At 33.3% G+C, this 24,853-nt stretch overlaps 1 protein-coding gene across 2 annotated transcripts in view; it reads left to right on the top strand.

Annotated features, from left to right (window-relative positions):
- The first annotated feature begins 1,214 nt into the window (after window positions 1-1,214).
- Window positions 1,215-24,853, top strand: part of LOC148273905 (uncharacterized) — a 53,795-nt gene continuing 30,156 nt past the window's right edge. For both annotated transcript variants that reach the window (XM_088237982.1, XM_088237981.1), the window contains exon 1: window positions 1,215-1,478. The gene's annotated coding sequence lies outside the window, so the exon portion shown is untranslated. The remainder of the gene's footprint in view (window positions 1,479-24,853) is intronic.

Here is a 24,853-nt window from a genome sequence, read left to right as displayed (position 1 = left end):
AAAAAAAACTTTCTTGCGTGCTCTATCAGAAGACAATGTAATTGGAAAGAAAGGTGGAAGATGTGATTCAGTTAAGTATCGAACCAGGCTGTGGTCCCGTGGCTAGTGTCGCGGACTCATGGATCAGAGGTTCGAATCCCACTCTACCAAAACTCGGTTCCTATTTTTCAAAAGTGAGTTTTTACATCATGTTGAAAATGGCACTCAAAATTGATATATTTGGGTAAAATATAAGATCGCAAATATTTTTCATTATTATTAATACTTCATAAAGATAGATACGATTCTTCCGAACATTTCAAATTACCTACCTCATTTTTCTTAATTTTTTTAATTAACATCTAATTCTGAATTTACCTTTACATTTTATTAAGAATCACTAAAATCTGTTTTCATTATTTGTTATAATATTTCTAAATCGTAAGACCGTCAAAGACTTTATGTAACCAATAAAATATCATGTCATAATAGAATTAAGAATAGTCCTTAAATCTATACATGTTACTCTGCTAGAGCCCAGTGCCCTAAGCACCATTAGGTGAGGATAATGGAATGATGTTTTATTGAAAAAATATTTGACCTCAGTTTTCAATTTAACTTAAATAGAAAAATTAACTCGAGGGCGCATTACAATTCTCTACTTAAATTTCCATTCCAACTAATCGAACACTACATAATATCAAACTGCTTTATTTTTTTTTTTCGTCAGGATCGTACAACAACGACACATGTGATTTTCTTTAATTTTAGGTGACAGCGGTTTAATTATTTTTTTTACATTTTATGTTACAACCTGATAAGAACAAAAGCATACCATTTAGGTTAGTTATATAATGAATTATTTTTTTTCCAAATGATTTTTTAATGTTTTGTATTTCTGAAATCACTCCGCATGTGACGTCTCAAGTTCTTTTCCACTTTATCTCTGTCACTTCTGTCGATTGGTCCGTTGACGGTAAGTAAACCGGAAATCTTTCACAGCTCTCTTATCATTGGTTGATTTATATGGACTAGTGACGTCGTTCAAAGTAGTTTGTTTTTATTAAAATATTTTTTCGTACATTTTCAAGAAACAATTTAAGCCTCCAATTTTTACTGGGTATAAGAAAACATTTTGTGCATCAAATTTCCCTGTTTGGCGAGACTTTTATTTAAGACTCAAACCACGTTAAAGCAGAAATCCTTTGATAGCGACATCTATCGCTGAATCACGCAGTTAATGAGAAGGCTGTATTTCACTCACAAGGATGAGGGCCCCGTAGAAAAGCACTAGAATGAAGTGCGCGAAGAAGGCTTGCCAAAATCCAAAATATCAGCTGTAACAGAAAAGTCAGAAAACATGGCTGGCCCGCGGGTTTGTACGTGAAAATGCGTGAAAAGTGAGACATTGTGTATGGTTGTTGTGTTGTGAAAACTAGACAGCTTAAAGTGAAGTGTGTGTTATAAGTTGAACGATTTCCATCATCTTTACAAATAAGGTACGTTAGTTTATTATTGCTACGCGATACGTGCACTTTGTATACGATCGCCCGTTTTTTGCTATCGATTAATTTACTAATATTAATGTGTCGTGATTATCATTATTTTCTGACTTATTATGACAGGAATTGCGTTTTTAATGTATGTTTAACGTTTCGGCTGCATGATTTGTGTTAACTTAAACGAGCTGTCGTTTCGCGTCATTCGTTTCGAAATATTATTGTCTTCGTGGGTGCAGTTTGTTTTTGTATTGTGTCAAAATACACTTGGGTCATTATTCACTTTTTTGTGTCGATGGTTCGACGACTGTGATGCAATGCGATTCTCCCACATTTCCTTACAAACAGGAACGCTGCATTGCATTACCAAAGCAACACCTGTGTTAGCATTTGATTACCATGATCGTGTATAATAATAATAATTATAACTGCAGGTTTAATAATTTTATCGCCTCAGCTTGCTAAACCAGAATTTCGTTACCGAATCCGAATAACGTAGGCGTAGAGGCGAGTTACATCAACATAATAAGTTTGCTTTTGGATTTTATAATTCTATTACTGTAATCTATTACCAAATATGACTAGGTATTAAAAAAAATCGCAATTTGAAATACTTTTAAACGTTAACGTTAATTTAACAGGACATGAATAAATGACATTATTTTTGTATAAAATAATAGCTACCCACTTATAATAATTCGTTTTTAAACAGTATTCATTTGTTTTTTATTTTATTCTGTCAAAAAATAATAACAACATTTCATACCTACTTCATTAACACTTTCAAAATCTGTCTGGCAGAACGCAAACTGGTTGATCCAGTTAGAAGATTGGGCTATGTATAGCGTGTGAGCTCGCCAATATATGACAGTAAAAATTTTATTGTCTTTGAATTTCCTAGAGTTTTAACTATCGAAAAAAAAGACGATTGCAAATAAAATCAACAGACAATGGAAATTTGATGTGTATTATTTTAATAGATTGTTTATAACAGAAAAATACATAGAGAAATATGCATTTTTATTTTTTGTAATAAAAACAGTCTAGTAAATTCGAATAAATAAAAATACGCTTTATATGAACAATATTAATTAAAATGCAAAAATAACATTGAATACTTGAAAAATAAATATTACTGAGTGTTACAAACATAATTTAAAAAACGGATAGCGATTAAAAGTAAAAACTATGTTTAGTTTAATTCTTATAGCGATAAATACATAAACATTATAAAACAGGAGTTATACAAATACAAAAATAATATTGTAACTAGGCGGCTACCTACACGGTTAAATTTCGAAACACCACACAATTTCTTATCTCGGCTACGCTATGTAAAATGAAAAAAAATATTTAAATTAATAATTTCATCACGTCATGAAGTCGCCCCTGGGTAGCGCCTGCTAACGTCAATCAACAAAAACATCCTCGTTTTAATCACAATATGTCGGCTACGCCATAAATCTCTTTTTTTAAATAATTTCTCACGTCACAAAGTCGCCCCTGGGTAGCGCCTGCTAACGTCAATCAACAAAAACATCCTCGTTTTAATTACAATATTTTGGCTACGCCATGAATCTCTTTTATTAAATAATTTCTCACGTCACAAAGTCGCCCCTGGGTAGCGCCTGCTAACGTCAATCAACAAAAACATCCTCGTTTTAATCACAATATGTCGGCTACGCCATAAATCTCTTTTTTTAAATAATTTCTCACGTCACAAAGTCGCCCCTGGGTAGCGCCTGCTAACGTCAATCAACAAAAACATCCTCGTTTTAATCACAATATGTCGGCTACGCCATAAATCTCTTTTATTAAATAATTTCTCACATCACAAAGTCGCCCCTGGGTAGCGCCTGCTAACGTCAATCAACAAAAACATCCTCGTTTTTATAACAGTATTTCGGCTACGCCATGAATTTCTTATAAAAAATGTCAAAACGTCACAAAGCCACTCTCTGAGTGTCGCTACTGACATCATTTACAAAAACATAATTATTTGTGCTTTTTTCAGGTACGCAACATTTTTTTTAAATACACCTACCTAACCGATAAAATACTATTAGTAATTAAACCAAGGTGTGCTTTAAAGTTCCGTAGGGCCAAATAATATTATTTATTATTAGAATATTATTGACATGTAGTTCAAGCATTGCTGCATTCACGTTGCTTTACTTCTGAGAGCTCAACTGCTATGTTTTTCTATGGTTATGTTAATGTCATCTGTCATGTATTGGCGAGCTCACAGGCTATACTTACGCCACCAATGTTGTTCGGGTATTAATTTAGGTATTTTTTTTAAATATTGGCGTCATTGAGAAATCTTATCACATTTTTCTAAAGAAAATATACATAATAATACGAATGTCTTGGCTTTTACGAGGCTTTATGACCTGTCATTGGCTAGCGCAATCTAATTACACTCAGTGTAACATTAAAAACATCCATGTTTCTATGACGAAGTTCAGTGCTACAGGAAATCGTAAGTTCTTAAGAATCAACCCATGATAGAGTGTTGTGATAGATTTTCGGTTGCCGAGAAGCCAACTCACTAATCGGCAAAAAAAGCAGAACTCTCCTACTAGAACTTGTAACGTCACATTCATCATCATTCCCTTTCCGCACCTAATGGTGCATAGGGCACTGTATTGGTACACCAATCGCAGTGTATCTTGATCATATTTTTTTTGTTACATGAAGGTAAGATGATCAGTCTTACGCTTCAGGTACTAGTCCAGGGACTATGAAATATTCTGGTGTGAAAACACCCTTTTAAAAAAAATTTACGTCACAGGCGGAGTAATTTCAAAATTACAAAACTTTAAAAATCATAGCGCTGATAAGTAGTACGATACAAAAAAATAATATTTTTGGCTTAGTTTGATAGTCTATTACAAATAATAAAGAAAACCACTAACTTCCTCAATTTTAATCATCTTTGTGGAGTTAACATAAAAAAATAGAAAGTTTATATTTGAAGCACTAACTTTGTGGTTATTCATTATAATAAAATAAATAAAACTAAAAAAATAAATAAATACTTTTAAATATGTACCTTTGTATTTATTATTGCAGGGTTATTCCAATTTATTTTTCTATAATTCGCCTATATTTATTTTATAAAACTGAAAATACATGTATGTGTTTATTTTTTTATTTATTTTTTCATTTTATTCACAATATATTTATGTTACTATTAAGACATAAATCCCAGCGCCATGGAACCAAAGTCCTGTGTTGAGTTTGTTTGTCCGTCACATCTCCGAAACGGCGAGTCGTAGCGGCCTGAAATTTGGACACGTCATTTCATATGCGATTTCAAGGTTAACATTGCTATTTTAGATCAAAATTTGAATCGACGTCTACTCGATAAAAACTCAAACTTTATATGGATATTATGGATGCCTAGTGCGGCCCCGACATATTGCCCGTAATCAACTGTCATTATCAACAGTAAACATATTTCAATTCACAAATTTATCTCCTAAATTGAGAAAAAATAGTATCTGAATTAAATATGTTGATATAAGGAAAGTTTTTAAGCGACATGATACACGTGTCGGGACAATAAATGCCAAAAATCAATGTAAATCATGGGAAAATATTCGAAATCAATTACCTGTGAAAACTGTCTCCCTTAACACCTTTGACGCTCCTACTGCTGCAACCAAACATACTGCAATTTATCATAGTCGATTTTTATTTAATATAACGTAAATATCCAAGTTATTTACAAACAAAGCCAAGCACAGCGACACAAGCATCCGATCGATACTATTTTTTCTCAATTTAGGAGATAAATATGTTGTCAAAAAAAAACAAAGTATCCACCAATTTGTTGATAAGCAACAAACCAACATCGCTTGCGTTCTATGAAACATAGTGATAGGGCTCCTCTATAAGTTCACACATTATTACTCTGAGCTCTGAGACCCAATGATAAAAAAATAATGTAATTATATGCGTATTTTTTATTTTTAAATAAATAAATTTATTGCATTTAAAAGTATAAATAATTACTACCAGGGAATCTATTTAAAACTAGTGAATAGAAAATGAAAACGAAGCGTTCTCTGGTTAGCGTTGGCCGTTTTCACACATGCCACGCAAATCTACCCGGCCCAGTAATTTTCCGGGTACATCCTACAAACGCATACAAAATGTGTCACCTTTTGTAAGGTGTACCCGGTAAAATTACCGGGCCGGGTAGATTGGCGTGGCATGTGTGAAAAGAGCCGTTCAGTTGCTTTCCGTCCCCCGTCACAATATTCCAAATAAAAATAAAATTTATTAAAAAAAAGTAATTTCAACATATCTGCAAACAGATAGGGAAAACAGTTTTGAGAAGGGCGCGATAACTGGCAGTCGGCTGCGGAAAACGGGACAGCGAAACGTCGATAATCTATATAACATATTTATGTATATAAAAGCTAATGTTCGTATGTGTGTCCTTGATAGACTGAATAAAATCTGGCCCGATTTACGTGCGGTTTTCAGCAAAATGATGAGCTTTGCCATGGACATGTGTATGGCTTTTAAAATCTTCAATCTGTTAAATAGAAACAAACTTAGTAGTGTAAATGTTTTATTCATCGTTCACGTTTGGATTTGTATCGTCATCATGGAGCGCTTCGACAACGAACTGTTTATCGATGAAGTGGAGGAAAGACCAGCGGTATGGAATATGCAGTGTGCGAATTATTCGAATATACAGGGTGTTAATTAAAACCTGTCACATCCGAAACCACGATGATCAGTATGAGCAAGAAGACATATTGGCACATTAATATAATTTTTTAGAACAAATAAAATTTTAAAAAATAAAATATCAAAAAAATCAAATGGTTGCTTACTTCTGCAGGGCAGAAACGAGAAAGGGCAGGGAGGAGTCTGATACTGCGCCGCGCTCCCCTCACTTCTCCCCTGCAGAAGTCAGCAACCATTTGTTTTTTAAATATTTTATTTTTAAAAGATTTCTTTGTCCTAAATATTTTTTTTAAATATGCTAATATGTATTTTTGCCCACACTGATCATTGTGGTTTCGGATAGGACAGGGTTTAAAGGACACCTGTATATATGCACTTATATTTAATTTTATGAACTGAACTGATTGAACCGCTCTGTTGTTCCGCGAGGTTACCCCGTGTCTGAACAGAGTAGTATATGAATTTTTCCGCGGTCCAAACCGCGCGGTTTCGGCCGCGTCCGAACTAAGCCCTAACCGGAAGCATTTACACGCATTGGTTTAATTTTAAATCACTGTATGTGCGTAATTGGAGAAGCGAGATTGTCTCCGATGGACTTTGATGGATTTAACATTGGGTCCACAATTTAGTCTGTCACGCTTCACGCTACTGAAGGCGGCGGCGGCGCTCTTAATTGTTCAACCATCTATGCTCCATTACGCATATAAATAAATTAATTGTGCCCGCGTAGAAGGACATATACCATTCAAACGAAAAAAGGAAGAAAAAAACGGTTTTATTCAATCGGAAAATGGTACACACGTATAGAAACGAAGTACCATTGACTGAGGTTTTATTTAATAAAAAACAAATAAAATCTAGTAAAGCTTTACCTAAATGTTTTTTAACAATATTTTGAGTTTGTCCAAATTTTTGTAGACAAGGACTGGATTCAACTCCCTGGGGAGCTGTTTATATTAACATATTACAACAGAGATGAAGAACAATGGCTGGTTTAAGAATTGAAGGAATATAGATGTTCAAATATAGGCAGAATGGTGAATGTTACACAGTGTGTAAAGTGGCCACTTAAACCAGCCATTGACAGGTCATAAGCCCTGTAGATGCCTAGACTTCTATATTACCTTTTCTAAAATGTTCTTCATCTCTGTTGTAATATGTTAAATGTTTTTTGTTGAATTACTCGAAGTTCAGTGGATTTTTTATTTTATTCACCAAATACCCATTCATCGAAATTCCCAGCCACCGCCTATCCTCTGAAGTTATTTATTTAGTTTTTGTCGCAGGGTTAAAGTCCCTAATTCTGGCATACGCCTGCCAAAAATACCGCACTTTACTCTAAGCATGTTCTTAAATTATGAATATCGGGTTTAAGGTCGCTAACGGTCGCTCTGGAGACCCATAAATGCGCTCTGAAGACTAGGCACACCCATTGTTAACATGGATGTGTGTTGTCTGCCTTAAAAAAGTATAATTAATGTTTAATAACAATATAAGCTCTCTAGTGAAATTGTGAGAAACGGTAATCATTGTACAGGGTTTGTGTAAAGTGTTGATAGCAAATTTGCATTGGATATAAAATGATAAAAAATACAAAGCATAAAAAAATATTTTATCTAGGTATATACAATTCAAAATATTGTTGATAAATCCGCCTGGTCCAAGAAGAAACATAAAGTTTGAAAAATATTTTCAGGTGTTGTCTAGTATGTAGGTCAAATAATTATATTAGGTGAATCTCACTCGCATCAATAAAGGTCTCAGCTCTCTAACTTCACAAACATCAACAGATGAAAGAATTTAAGTAATATAAATGTTAAAATATTGGCAGAATGATGCATGCCTGGAGAGCGAATTGGTGATGAATGAAAGTAAGTTAAAAGTGGTATTTGTTACTGACTGCATAATAAATGTAAACAATGAATTTCTTGAACAAGTAGAAGAATTTGTGTATCTGTAAAGCATGTTTTCAAGAGATGGAAGAGTAGAAAAAGATGTTGAAGGCAGAGTGAATGCGGGCAACAAAATGAACGGCGCACTAAGCACAATAATTGCCAATAAAAATATGTCGATCCAAGCTAAACTGGCAGCGCACAACGGAGTTTTAGTCCCAACATTTATGTATGGAAGTGAAACATGGAACTGGCAGAGGAAAGACGAAAGCCGAGTGAACGCGGTTGAAATGCGATCCCTCAGATGAATGTGTGGAAAATGTAGGTTACGAATGATGAAATCAAGCGAGAGTGTAAATCTGAGTCAGGTTTAATTGATAAGATTAAGAAGGGGTCTCTGAAATGGTTTGGTCATGTAGAACGAATGGACGACGAAAGAATGATAAAACAAGTATATATGGCGAAAATGAACGGTAACGTGAGATGAGGACGACCAAGGAAGACGTGGCATGATTAGATAAACCAAAATCTTAAGTCTGGTCATGTCAAAAGCAGGCAGAACCGAAGGGCATATATGACAAGATGTATGAATGTGGAAGAAATGTATGCCAAGATAGACGTGTGTGGCGGTCCATCCTCTCTGCCTACTCCTACGGGAAATGGCGTGATGTTAGTACTAGAATTAGTAGCAGGATGGTGGATACACAGTGTGTATAACTGGCCATTCAAACCAGCAAATGACAGTTTGTACTTCTATATTCCATTCTCTAAAATGTTTTTCATCTCTATTGTAATAGGCTAACACGTGTAAAATTTATTAAACAGGGATAAATTACTAAGGATAAAGTATAAATCAATGTCTAATCAAGTTGAATTTAGTTATTTTATTATCATACATAATAAGTATTAAAATACCATTAGTATTAATTAACATTAAAAGACCAATTAAGTTTTCATAAATTATACAAAAGATGTAAACATTAAAATGTGACAAAAAAATTAAAAATAAGAAACTCAACTGAGAAAAAAAATAATTGTTAACATTTGCGTTTTCCATGGAGGTTATCATTGGTAATAAATTAAAATAAATAAAAATAAAAATGCCGGATGCACACTCCGAGCCATCCACGCACACACGCATGAACGCACATATAAGTTAATTCGTTCTTATTTAAATATCACCAGACGACAAGGAATCTTCATTAACATCGGTATGTCTAGCTTCAGGGTGTTGACTGAAATATTTTTAACATGAATACTAGTTTGGCGTCCTTTCCATAATCCTGCCTATTTCTAAATTTGGACAGAACCAAACCAAAAGATGAAAAGTATCGCTAGAGCTCATGTTGGTGCATATTATTTCTCTGCTCCGGGTGCCCCGTTCCGAACCACAACACGCAACAAACGCGACTTTATGGTGCCCGGGAAATCTCAGAAATACAGAGATACCCACTAAATTATACTTTTCATTGATATATGGGATTTTTTTACACACTATAGATACTCACCATTGGCGTGTCCCTACCGTTTTTTTTATTTTTTATAAATGTCTTTTATAGGAGCTAAGATCATTTAAAAACCTTAAAAAACGCCCAGTTTTATCTGCCTTCCTCGGAACGCGTGTTATACAAATATGTTAACCATTTTTTTAAAAACATAACTTGCCAACACAGAAATTTCTTTCTGATACTGTTTCTTTAAAAAAATCTAAATCGTTTCAGTTTTGGGGTGCGGAAAACGGCAATACGAGACATTGATACTATCAATTTTAGTTTGGCATAATCAGTCCTGCGTGCAGTTATTTTTTTTTGCACAGTTAGGCATTCGCGAGAGAGAAAAACTATATTCATATACCTACCTATTGCTTTTTTTCAGAATAAGGTTTAGAAATTTACCATACTTTAAAAAATATCATTTATGACATTTTTGACTTAAATATTTACAAAAAGGTTTCGAAAGTAGGTATATTTTTAAAAATTTATTTTTTATTTCTTATAATCAAACTTCTAACCAAGCTCTTTCCTGTACACTTTTCTATATAATTACAAGTTTTTTTTTTATATACTTACGCACCCCCACACACGCACCCTCCCCCATATTCATTTACACACGCACATGCACCCACTCCCTCATTCATTCACACATACACATATTCACACACACACATGAATAAAAACGTCACCCACATACAATTACGTAAACTCTTTTCTTATATATTATGTATTATTAGATTTAAAGTAGATTTTTTAATTGGCTCTAGTATTGTTAATATATTTGTACTTATTTTTTTATGTAATAGCTGTAAAAATCCCAAATAAAATTAAATAAATAAATATTCATAAAACATCGCGGTGTAGTGGTCACCACGTTTGCCTACCACGAAGGAGGTCTCGGGTTCGAATCCCGACATGTTTGACAAAAAATATTTATTATTTTTACTCTAGATTATTTCTTAGCCCCTGGACTGGGCCCTGAAATTTAAGATTAGTCATCTTATCTTCATGTTACAAAAATTATCAAGATATGCTGCGATTAGCGTACCAATGTAGTGCCCCATGCATCATTATAGTCCTTAAAATATAGCTTGATTAAAATTACAGCTGCCAAATTAATGTCACTAGTGATGGGAAATTACTGATCACAGATCATGTACCGATTATATCGATTTTATCAGTGTTTTCATGCAAACATGAAACTCTGTTTCCGAAAATTGATATAAAAACGCAAAAACAAGCCTATTATAGTGTGTTTTAAACAATTATTCACCAAAAATAAGACATTTATACTTTTTTCATGAACAACATCAAATGAATTATTTTTTTACTCGATCGATTTACATGGGTCAATTTGTCCCATCTAACATTTTTGCAAAATGAAGTAACCTTGTAAGAACGTCGTTAATAATTAGGTTTATTTTAGTTTTTTTTTGTTTTAAAGCTGATTTTATATAATTATGTTGATTTATATGTCAAGCATTGTATAAAAAAAAAAATTAACACGCCAGATACGAATGATTTTTCGTGTGTCAATATAAATCACTTCTTAGACGTTACTACAAAGTTATGACGTCACTTTTGCTGACAACTGTCATTCTAATCAAGCTATATTTTAAGGACTAAAGGTGCCGAAAGGGAATGAGGATGATTCATCAAACCGCTCTTCGCCGAATATCCTCTTAATGTTTTTGTAAACAGTATGTAGTTGTTGAAAGAGAATGGCTCCTATTCTCTCGTTAAAAATATGGTTTTTATGTCCATTTCTGCGTTTAGCCTGGTGACCTGATCCCAGTACTAAAGTTGTCTAGCGACTGTTGACGCTTGTGTGATTAGCATTGCAGACAATGCCTCTATTAATTAGTAATTAAGCTTCTATTGTGCCACTTTTTCTGTAAAACAAGAAACGGGAGCACAATCATCGGGTAACGCGATTCAATCGAACTCAATGTTTATTTATTTTAAACTTTTGTAATATAATATACAACCGTAGATTGTTCTGCCGTCATGAGAAAGGAGGACGTTTCGTAATATTATAAATGTGAAAGCATAAAATTAAGAATAGTCGAGAAACCGCATACGGGTATCAAACAAAAGGCGACTCAACTACTCATAAATGAGTAGGTTTACGTTTTGACCCATTAGTTTCTTTGTAGTCGTCGCTCAGTACGCAACTCTTGATTTGAATTCAACTATGCCAGGATGCAATCACACTAAACAAGATGCAACCATATTTCATGTGTAATTAGCAATGAATGTGTATATAACAAATGCATTACTTAAAAATTGAATTATTTTTCCATCTGTCAGATTGTTGAAGAAACAAAATGGAAATTTCGTTAGTGTTGCCATGGTTGTAAATTTTTTACCCTACTTTGCTTATCTAATGAGAGAATTAATGAAAATTGGATCTCGGATTAAAAAACTTTGTGGTGGTCATTTGACTGACAATATCTTCAAAACATCAAATATTATTTAACATGATATAAAAATATCCGTTTGTGTAAAATAAAATTTATTTTATATTTTAAGTTTAAAGTTCATTAATACAATTACTCTTATTAAATGACCCTTTACTTATCTACTCTGTTGCGTTTATCAATGTTTCCGAGTGCACAATAAAATTTTAGAAACATTAACAAATTGTTTTTTTTTTACCTTACATTTGTGCTATAATTTTTTTTCGCCATCAAGCAACATTATGCTGCGACCTCACGAATGCGCGCGGTGAAAGTACGGCATAGTGGGGGAATTATTAGACACAGTCGGATGTCTTCAAATATGATTCTACGCTCCTTCTGGACTATTCCTTATTCTATGATTTTCATGTTCTTCTTAGAAAAAAAAACACAAAAAAATATGTTATACTGCAATGAAAAGACGTTTCTGGCTAGAAGCGCCCTGTTTATTTAGTAATTAAGTAAATGTCTTTCTTTTTTAGTGTTAATATGCCAATAGATTCTACTCAACTAATTAAAATAGACGTCACTGGCCATTTACTGCTTTTCAAACTAGTAACGCCGACCTAATAATCAATTTACTTCGAAATTACCAGCAGATCTTAAATTTAATTGAATACAAGTAGGTACATTAATTTCAGATGTTTTTAAAAACGGAATAGAAGAAAAAATAAGTATTTCAATCAGTCTTTTATAATTATATAAGTCAGAACAGCCTTTTTGTCTTTTTGTCAGAACAATCTTCCAAACTTTTTGCAGTTAAGTCTCATTTATTAGTGAAAATAATAGGTTTGTGAATATTTTAGGAAAATAATTCAAGTACCAGTCGATGCGTATTTTTTCCTGATTTCAAATATGTATTTAACTCATTTTCGAAAAAATGTTAGATGCGTCCTTCTTTCTTATGACGGCAGTGTTATTTAAGCTATTTATAACATATTTTCCAGTTAACCACAAACAGACTGGAGTGGGTTGGTGCTGTAATGGTTTAGACCAGTCTTTATCAAAGTGGGCGATAACGCTCTCTTGTGGGCGCTGAAGGCCTTCAGGGTGACGGTCGAAGGCCCAGAGAAAATTGAGGGGCGTTGAGGCGGCCTAAGGGGGCGATGAACCTATGGTTTAGATGCCTCTCGCACGGAGGGTTCATGGATCGATTCCCATTGAGATCGCAAAAAATAAAATCACCTTTCTGAAGCCCGGGAGTTGCCTGTTATGGTGCAAAAACACAAAATACAATAATCTACTATACAAATCTATAAATAATACAAACAAATCAATAATTTATAATATTTGCTATTTCGGATATACCGCGTTATCTTTATTTTAATTACTATTATTATATATTAAGTATTAAAATCGCAAAGTTATTATATAGAACAATGTATAAAACAAGTGTGTAATATGTATAGATACATTGTTTTATAATTGTGTGATAGAACACTGTTTTGTTAAATGTATTTATGTTTATGTTTATAAAAGGCATTTGTGCCGTGTACACTAATAAAATAAAATTAATTCGAAAGTGCAAGGGATATGTTCTATCGAGATATGTTAACCTTTTGTATTGATTATTCATTTTATTATTTTATGCACCTACCTACCAGGCGCGTGTGCGGCGTCCGGTGCCTATAATTGGTGTCAATAATTAAACTAATTATCTCTTGTGAGATGCGCCAAAAAAAAAATACCAACCCTGGGCCGGGATTATGAACTGCTAACTTCATCGGTATATACTGAGACGGTAAAACTTATATCGATATTTATGTATAAAAGTGCGTATATTTTTGTGAAAATTGCAAGTATCTTTTACGGTAACCGGTAATTGAACGTGTTTAGAAAAAAATATTGTTAGCATGTTCTATTTTTCATACTGAAAAATTCACTTTACCTAGTAGATAAAATTGAAGATAAATTTTAACTTCCCATCAGAATACGTACCTTGATGATGAACGCTGTAATGCGACCTGAAACGTCGGAAAAGTGCAAACGTGCGAACGAAACGCGGAATAACTCCTTGTGCATCTGAATTTTCAATGTCTTTTTTGCCAAAATATTAGCATTTCCCATTTTAACTAATTCCAATAATTGTAGGGCTCTTTTCCGAATTTGACTGTTTCCAAAATACGGAAAATCGAGTTTCATATCACACATCAATTTGGGGACGCAAAATTGTTTACTATTTGATATATTAAATTTTTGACAACATTTTAGGTGTTTTTATAGTTTAACATCAGTTATTTTTAAAACGAACTATTTCCGTTATGCACAAAAAAAGTATTTTTTAAAAACTGACTGTTTCCAGGAATTAGCTGGTTTTGGAAAAAATCAAAACCATGGATCATCAAAATATTCATTGGTGTATTAGGTGGACCGGTCTTATGTTTTCAGGATAGAAAAATACTATTATTATCCACATATTATCATTATTTTACTTCAAACAGACTGTAATAAAATGTATCGATTCCTGATTATAATTCGGAATTCGTCCATTTTGGAAAAGAGCCGTGCAATTGCAAAATAATCAGCTTATTTGATAAATTCCTAAATATACCTAGCTACTCGGGAACGATCAAACGGAGGCGAAATTTTGAGTTGGAAATACCAGCGAGTTATTTCTAGCAATGTGACATCCCGGAAGACTTAAGATAAAGCGAGTACCCTATGTATTCTAGTAGACTATACATCACATGCTCGTGTCAGCCCAATAACCCGCTCGTAATAAGATAATTGCTTAGGAAGTTAGATTCTCCGCATACGAATGGGGGACGAAGATAGCCATTACTCCTGGGCCTCAATTATGAACGCTATCTGTATATATCGAGATGGTATACTTACCTCGGTATGTTCTACCTACTTGTCATCCCGACATATGATCGAAACAGACCAATGAATGACCGCAAAAATTAGTCCGTTTTCCTGACTTCATTAACATTTAAAATAGATCTCATTTATAATTTAAATGGGCTTCTGTGATAGAAAAATCCCACTTCAAAGCCATTACAAACTCCAAATAAATACATGGTAAAAATAGTAAAGGTGATTGTTGAAATAAATAAAAATAGGATACAAAATGGCGAATGCTCTCAAAGTTGAACGGAAGATCTGCTTATGCCTGTCAATAGTCCGGCTTCTCCCGTATGAGTTTCCATCACCAGATCCTCACACTATAGTCAAAAATTAGAAGGAACATACCTTTTGCAGTTAATATAAGCCTTGTACATAATAAGCAGGGCAAAAAGTATGCAACTCCTTTATTAAAAAAAAAAAAAATCCACATAAATCCCAATTCAAGCAAAAAATGCTCGCTTGAACATGATTTTTGTATGACTTTTGACAATTTCCATGACGATATGCTTAACGATCGTCTGTATTTAACTACTGGGCGATTACAAGGCCGACTCTTGATTCGTTCTCCTAGAAAGATAGTAAAGCTGATGGAAAAAATATTATAATAATTAAATTTATTTTTTACAGTGGCAACTTTCTAACGCCTAAATATATGTTAATATGGCAGAATATAGCGATATTATTTTTTGCATCTAGCCGCTTGTTTTCAAAACGGACAGTTATGTCAGAATTTAATTCGACTTCAAAATTTACTTATTTCTATCTCATATTTTAAAAAGGCTTTTAAAAAAAAACGTGCTAACCTCAGAACGATAAAATTAAATAAATCAAAGGAAAAATTGCTCGGTGGATTTTTTTGTCACTTTTAATGCGTAGATAAACGTATCGAGGGGTTCTAGACCCGTCGATACAAACCGATGTACTAACATCAAAACTTGATGGTGGCAGGATCGGTAGTGTATCTTCTTAATCGGTCGGGACAATTTTCTCTTCAACTATGACGTCATACTGAAGGTATGTCATTTTAGTGCGTAGATATGTGTACCGTGGCGTACGCTTCCCCTTTTTTCATATCGATGTACCTACCCAAAACATTAAACATTCAAAATCGCTCAAAAGAAGTTATTTTCAACTATACCGTCAAGGTGAATGTATGACGTCCTTATCTTCAATTATATCTACAAAGTAAAATTAACTTTTCTGTATGAAAAGCAGAATATGCATCCATTTTATACCAACGATGGCGATGTGTAGTTTTTCTTTGGAAGCGAACCTAGAAATAAATAACTATCACAACCCAACGTTTGGTTAATCTGAGATGCATGTGGTAAGTAAATAACTTGTCTATTTATTTTTCGTCAATGGCTGTGGTCAGAGAACTGTAAATTATGCATAATATTATTGTTGTATATTTAGTATTCAGAACGCATCGTGTACCGTTCATAATCGGATATTCTTAACTAGGAAATGTACAAATTACGTAAGCTGAGGTACCCACGGTATCTAATAATAAATAGACATGTTATTCCTTTTCTAGCTACATACAATATAGTTAGTGGTGAAATATAAGTAATGGCACTGTATGACATCACCAACACTATTTTGAAAATCATAAACTTTTCTGCACGCACAAATTTAAAATACACATTTAATCATGATATTCACAACCACAATACACAAAGCTCGAAAAATCTTCAGGTGAAATAAACCCGTGAAAATATTAGCCGTTCCCAATTGAATAAACTGCCCAATGAACTTAAAAATGAAATGTCGAATAGTAAATCTAAAAATTTTAATCTAAAAGAGTGTAGCCATAGAATTGAGAATAGTCCAGAAACCGCATACGCGCATCAAACAGAAGGCGACTAAACTACTCTTAAAAGAGTAGTTTAGACGAATACGATAGATATTAAAAAGTTAAAAAATGAGTGCTGATATAGAACACAATTCTTTTGTCACTAAAAATGAGAAAATTTTAACGAAAGTATATCCTATTCATTCAATTAATTAATTTTTTTTAATCCATAATTTCAAGAAAATTTAAATCGCAACATGTTCTAATAATTATTCATCTCTATCCTGCCCGAGTGTCCTTGCCCGAGTCTGGATTCAATCGCAATCTCCCAAATATTCATTTATAAACAATATTTTTTGTTTCAAAACTCCACACCGCCCGATAAAAAAATATAGGGTGGACATTTTAACTGCCAGGTAAACGAATGAACCAGTACACCGTAGGGCCGAGTAATCTTTACTCGATTTCCTTTAGCAAAATTTTCTCCCGCGAGTAGAAACTTAAGAAATAAAACGAAAAAAGAAAATATTAAATTTTTATCCACTCACCGTAATTTTACCGGACCGGGTGGATTGGCACGATACATATGAAATTTATCTATAAAAAATAAAACATTTATTTTTGCCATAAAACATATCGAACCTTATTCGCCAAAACATCCATTACCTCGTCGGTAACGATGCTTTGGATATTTATTTTTTTGGTAACAATATTTTACGGGAGATATTTATTGATATCAATAAAATATTTATTCGGAACAAAATCCATACTGATAGTATAAATGCGAAAGCATAGAATTAAGAATAGTCCAGAAACCACATACGCGCATCAAACGAAAGGCGACTAAACTTAAAGGAGTAGTTTTACGTTTAGATTAGTTGCTTTGTAGACATCGCTCAGTACGCAACTCCCGATTTCAATTCAACTATGCCGTGTTGTGTCGTTTTAAAGTGTAGAAATATTGCTGGGATCTCAAAGAAACAGGATGGAATCACATTTAAATAGCAAATGCATGTGTAAGTTGCAAATGCATTACTTAAAAATGTAATTATTTTTTCATCTGTCAGATTGTCAAATAAAACAAAATGGACATTTTGTTAGTGTTGCCAGGGTAGTCATTTTTTTACGCTACTTTGCTCATCTAATAAGAGTACTAATGGAAATTGGACCTCTCGGATTAAACAACGCCATGGTGGACAATTGACTGACATTATCTTTAAAACATAAAATATTAAAAATATCCGTTTTATGTAAAACAAAAGTTGTTTTATTTTTAAGTTCAAAGTTCATTAATTAAATGACTTATTAAATGACCCTTTACTTATCCCTGTTGTGTCAATCAATGTTCCCACGTGTACTATAAAATTTAAGAGAAATTAACAAATTGTTTTTTTTTTAAATATACACATACTTACATTTACATTTTTTGTGTTATGATTATATTTTTCGAGGTCTGGCAACATTATGCGGTGACTTCACGCATGCGCCCGGCGAAAGTGGGGGCAAAGTAGGGTTTTTTTTGGCAAAATACGATGTTAAATATGATTCTATGCTGGATTATTCTTAATTCTATGTGCGAAAGTGTGTTTGTTGTTTGTGTTTCCTTCACGTCTCAGCGGAGCAACCGATTGGCATATTTTTTGTAATATAAATAATATATACGGCGGCCTTCGTGGTGTAGTAATCAAGATGCTTGACTCACACTCGGAAGGTTCTGGGTTCGATTTCCGGTGAGAACACTAAAAATAAATGTGATTTTTCTCAAGCCTTAGTGTTCTGTGATGTAATTCACCACTGTAATTGGGCCTCCTAGCCTGTTGTGGTGCAAAAAAAATGTATTTCAATTGTAAAAATGTAAATAACAACTTTGTTTTTAACCACTTATTTTTCTTATTACTAATTTGACCACTTAGGTTTCAAAGCCATACAAGCTTCTGTATGGTTTAATATTTTTTTTTTTTTTTTTAAAAAGAAATATTTGCGTTCTTATGATTTACCCAAATATTTAATTTTGAGGGCCATTTTCAACGAGTTGTAAATAACTCACTATTAGAAAATGGAATCAAGTTGGGGTAAAGTGGGATTCGAACCACAGACCTTTGGTCCGTGAGTCCGAGACACTAGCCACAGGACCACAACCTATTACTCTTAACTAAGTGATTCATCTTTACCCTTTTTATTAACAGTGTTTACTGAATATTAAATCTAAACATATGGAGCTAATGAGCCCAGTCTTTTTGTCATATTTCTAGTAAAGATGGAAGGAAAAATAAAGGTCTAAAAACGAAGTTGTTTTTTTAAATATTTTTTTATAATAAATTTTATATTCGGAACAGAGTGTTATTCTCAAAGTGTATTCCTTATTAATTTAGAGGATGAAATGTTGGTTACGATGTTTTGACGATCATGGTTCGATATAAGTGCTACAAAATAAATATCTTTGTCTATAAAGCTCCGACAATCTTCATTTACGAAGAATCAGATAAATTTAAAGAAATCAATACATTGACAGTCACATGTTAATATATTTATGAAAACTTGATATGTACATAAAAATATTGATCATTTGAAGAAGAACAGAGATTTCCATAGGCTTAACACGAGAAATAAAGATTTGCTAAAGTCTGTTCACTATTGCAAGAATTTCCAAATAAACAAACCAGCCGAGTGATATCCGACGGAGAATAGCTTATTTCACACATATCATCTTAATCTAAACGGCACGGTAAAATTATAGTCGTATGACATTTATTAGATTCGTTTGTACCTATTTAAATTTAATAACATTTATGTTTTTCTTTTTTTTTTACATAAAACTCCATAGTAAATTATTTTAATAAAAATATCGATGAAAATGCCTCGGTAAATATATTCAATTTAAAAAATATATATAAAAATATAAAAAAATATTAGTGTTCTTATAATTTTCTCAAATATTTCAATTTTGGTGACCATTTTCAACGAGTTGTAAATTACTCATTTCCCAAGTCTCCTCCAATTCTTTATTATAAGATTAAATATTTTTCAACTAAGCTTAATGCGTGTTTAGACATGGTGGAGTTCGCATCTATAAATCTGCATGTGATTTATGTATTTTTGGAAATACTTTATATATACTACGGTGATGGTAAAGGTGGAGGTGTATTTTAGTATTTGCATGTTGGTGTAGTGAGTGTCCTGATGAAGAGACGGGTACGTCTCGACACCGGTACACTAAAAAAGTCGGTAAGTGGTTATATACATACTAATATTTACTTACATTAGTGTAAATAACTCGCTATTAGAAAATGGAAATCAAGTTGGGGTAGAGTGGGGTTCGAACCTCGGACCTTTGATCCGTGAGTCCGCAACACTAGCCACGGGACCACAACTCGATTCTAAAATCGGGTTATAAAAGAGGTGATAAAGATATTTGAATTATAACGGTACTCTCTGGTAAAAATCCTGCAAAAGGAAATCGACCGGAGATTAGTCAGTCTCATGTTGCACTGGTTATTGCGTTTGCCGGCATAAAATAAACAAATGATTGCAAAACAATAAATATCGATCCACCGTATTGTATTTTATAATGCCGTGTAGATTTTTGCCGCGGTGTGAAATGGGCCAATCACGCAGTGGGCTCGTGGTTTGCACGTGCACAGCGGTCCAGTCTCCGTGAATGTGCGGTAATTGTGCCCACTACTAGACTGCTAAAATAATCATTCTTTTGTCAACAATTTTTCAAAAAGATTATGTCAAGCACGGGCTGTTTGGAAAGAGCTGTACTATAGAGTCGAACAATATTTGCAAGACATGACAAGACAGCTTGGCGTTAGATTCGTGTTTATTGAATTTACTTTGTTGATTTAAATTTATTCGTTTGTTGGGTTTATTTGACTAATAGTTGAATTGTATTATATAGTTTTAATTTATTGACGTTAATAAGTGATTCAATGAATCCTTTCTACACTAAACTATATGATTAAACAACAATATTTTGAGTTTGTCCAAATTTTTGTAGACAAGGACTGGATTCAACTCCCTGGGGAGCTGTTTATATTAACATATTACAACACAGATGAAGAACATTTAAGAGTAGGTAATATAGAAGTCAAAATATTGTTGATAAATTACCTGGTCCATGAAGAAGTATAGAAATTGAAAAAATAATATTTTCAGGCGTTGCCTAGTATGTAGGTGAAATAATTCAATTAGATGAATCTCACCCGCATAAATAGGTTTCAGCTCTTTAACTTCACAAACATCAACAGATGAAAGAATTGAAGGAATATAGATGTTCAAATATGGGCAGAATGGTGAATGTTACACAGTGTGTAAAGTGGCCACTTAAACCAGCCATTGACAGGTCATAAGCCCTGTAGATGCCTGGACTTCTATATTACCTACTCTTAAATGTTCTTCACTCAAAATATTGTTGATAAATTACCTGGTCCATGAAGAAGTATAGAAATTGAAAAAATAATATTTTCAGGCGTTGCCTAGTATGTAGGTGAAATAATTCAATTAGACGAATCTCACCCGCATAAATAAAGGTTTCAGCTCTTTAACTTCACAAACATCAACAGATGAACGAATTGAAGGAATATAGATGTACAAATATAGGCAGAATGGTGAATGTTACACAGTGTGTAAAGTGGCCACTTAAACCAGCCATTGACAGGTCATAAGCCCTGTAGATGCCTGGACTTCTATATTACCTACTTTTAAATGTTCTTCATCTCTGTTGTAATATGTTTATATGATTAAACGCAAATTTCCTCAGAATTGGCTTCTATGTACTCCTAAATACGGCCTTTTTTCTTATGACGGCAGTATTCACCTTGTTATAAAATATTGTGGTTTCGAAATATACAACCGCGCTTACCCGTGCGTTTACTTGCCAAATAAATTATTGCCTATTCGTGCATTGCTAATTACCCGTTTCTTGATTTCTTTTCAATGCTCACAAGTCAAAATTCGTGTATTTTTCAACACAATACCGTATTTGTCTCATTGGTAGGTACTGTTATTGTCACGAAAGGGTTTTTGCCACACTTCGTTCAACGAGACCCGATCGAATGTCGTGTTTCAATGAAATCTATTGATCAAATCAAGATAGAAAATTACCAAGAAAACGTCAACAAGGAAGCTAAGCACTTTTATTTATTTACATTTTTTTGTCTATACAGTCGAACGTGGTTATTACGAGGAAGATGGGACCGATTGAATTTGCTCGTTATAAACGTTATACCAGAGAAAGGTTTTTTTATACAATCGCTTTAGCACATTGTCACTAAGTAAACAAGTAAATACATATGTGTACATATAATTCATACAGAAAATAAAAAACATTTTAGTTAAAATTTTACACTGTTTGTATTCTTTTTTTTATACAGAATAATGTTCCCTCACTGGGGAGGGGTGTCCCGTGCCGAGGGAAACATTTTACAAAATGTGAAACATGCCTTAAATGAGTTATTTAATAAAGTTAACAAAATAATAATAATAAAAAATTAAAAAATCTAATTGACCTATGTTTATCGTGTTGATGAATATATTATATACCATTATTTTATTCCACTTGTTTATCTTTGCTACATAATTTTTTGTTATTTTTGTTCAGTTTCTTGTATATTTTTTTTTACATGTAACTGTTATTAGTCTTAGGCTTAGGTCGTATATATAATACACAAATAAATAAACATCTGTAAAATTTCTGTGGTTTTGTTAGCATTATTTTGAGTGAGAGATTATTCTATATTCATCATCACCATTTCCTTTCCGCACCTAAAGGTGCATAGGGCACTGCATTGGTATATCAATCGCAGTGTAACCAGCTCATTTTTGTTACATGAAGGTTAGATGATCAGTCTTACGCCTTAGGTGTTAGTCCAGAATATGAAATCTTCTAGTGTAAAAACACATATTTAAATAAATATTTTTTTAAATTTTTATATCAACTTTTCCATATTTTATATCAACCATGTCGGGAATCGAACCTCAGACCTCTTGCGTGATAAGCAAACGCGCTGACCACTGCACCCCGAGGCCGACAAAGTAGATATTTAGTAAATCTGTAAACATTGTTTTTGTTAGCATTATTTTAAGTAAGAGATTATTCTTTATTACATTTAGATTACTCCGAACAATAAAAAAATAATTCTAAGGCCCAAAGGAGCGATATTTCTAGGTGCTCATGATCCTAAACAACAGAGGCCCGAAGGGCCGATCAAACGCCCGCAGGCCGACTTTTCTAGCATGTAACAGTCGGAGATAGCCGACTGTTGTCTGCTTGTAAAGACTTGAAAACGGCATCGGTTATGTGGAGGCAGTGCTTTTACTGTTATCATATTATCAAAGTAAACACCTTTAAAATTCTAGAAGTATATCTTCATTTCTTGTGCACTACGTTGTGAAATGTGTTCGTGCTGCTGCGGATATCATAATCAATCTTTTGAACACATCCTGTGGTCTTGTCCCTTTACCCCTCTCTATGATTCCCGAATGAAGCTTCTCGCTACCATCCGTGGCCCTGTTATAGATCCTGTCGAATATACCGTACATGTACATACAAGCTTTATTTTATTTATTTTATTTTTAGTACCAGTAAAATTTATACTTACATGCTTTTATACATAGGTACATGCCAGTGGCGAGCGGTCATTTCAGAAATAAGTTATTTACAAAAAATGTTTATTCATTTGTACCTACATGCAAGTACATACTATGTAAGCAATATAATTATAAATGGCTATTTTTTCTGTGGTTCTGTGAAAATCAACCCAAACAACTAATATTATTAACTTCGCGATTTACGAAGCTTTATTTTACACTATTATATTGCAACACTTCTAAGCACTGGCCGATTCCTTTTAAAATGAATAATGCCAAAAACGGCCATGTTGAACGCCACATGTCGTATGTGATATATAATATGTCAACGGTTTCCTATCAAAGAAAAATAGTCATTCAGAAATAATGTTTGAAATACTAGTTTCCAAATACAGAATCTTCAAATAATATTTGTAATCGGCAAGCTTGTTGTTCTGAAAAAACGCGATTAGGTTAAAGATGTTAAATATAGTGTACTTTTTTGTATGGAGTAATAAGCTGAGGTAATCGGCTAGTTTCATCGTTCACTGAGAACGGGCTGGGCGCATTTCATAGTTTTTTTTAGGAAGATATAAACGGTAGTGGTGATTTATAATGATTAATAATTATTTGATTTATTTTCCCATAAACATAGTTACTATAAAACATTATTATCCAAAGTCAAATATATTGGTAAGCTGTGCATAATCGCTTATTTGGACGAATCGCCCCTGATACATGCTTTTGTTAATTAATTTCTTTTTTTTTGCACCACAACAGGCCACGAGACCAAATTACAGTGGTGAATTACAGCGCAGAACATCCAGGCGATAAATTCTCTCGACAGATTACGAAGATACACTACCGATCACCCCCACCATCAAGTTTTTATTTTAGTAGATTGGTTTGTATCGACGGGTCTACAACCCCTCGATACGTTTATTTACGCATTAAAAGTGACAAAAATTTTGTTTCTCTGAGCAATTTTTCCTTTAATTACGATTTGGTAAATTTTTTTATCGTTCTTATCGTTATTCGTTATCGAGGTTAGCACTTTTTTCTTAAAAGCCTGTTAAAAATATGAGATAGAAATAAGTAAATTTTTAAGTTGAATTAAATTCTAACATAACTGTCAGTTTTGAAAACGAGCGGCTAGATGCAAAAAATAATGTCGCTAGATTCTGCTCTATTAACATATAAGAGTATCTAGGCGTTAGAAAGTCGCTATTATATTTTTTCCATCTTTTTTTCTATCTTTCTGAGTGTACGTATCGAAAGCGGCCTTGTAATCGCTCAGTAGATAAGTACAGACGATCGTTAAGTATATCGTCTTGGTAATATTCAAAATTAATATAAAAATCATGTTCAAGCGAGCATTTTTTGCTTGAATTGGGATTTATTGGAGTTTATAATCGCTTTGAAGGGGGCACTTTTTATCACAGAAGCCTATTTAAAAAATAAAAGAGAACTATTATAAATGTTAATAAAGTAAGGAACGCGGACTAAATTTTCGGGGTCATTCATCGGTTCTATTCGATCATATGATATCGAGATGACAAATCGAAACATACCGAGGTAGATACGGATTGTATAGAAGTTAAGTATACGGTCT

This window comes from Micrasema longulum, unplaced genomic scaffold (genome assembly GCF_059751315.1).
Source record: "Micrasema longulum isolate JH-2025_06_02 unplaced genomic scaffold, ASM5975131v1 h1tg001806l, whole genome shotgun sequence".
Lineage (NCBI taxonomy): Eukaryota > Metazoa > Arthropoda > Insecta > Trichoptera > Brachycentridae > Micrasema > Micrasema longulum.
This window is presented reverse-complemented; position numbering and strand designations above follow the sequence as displayed.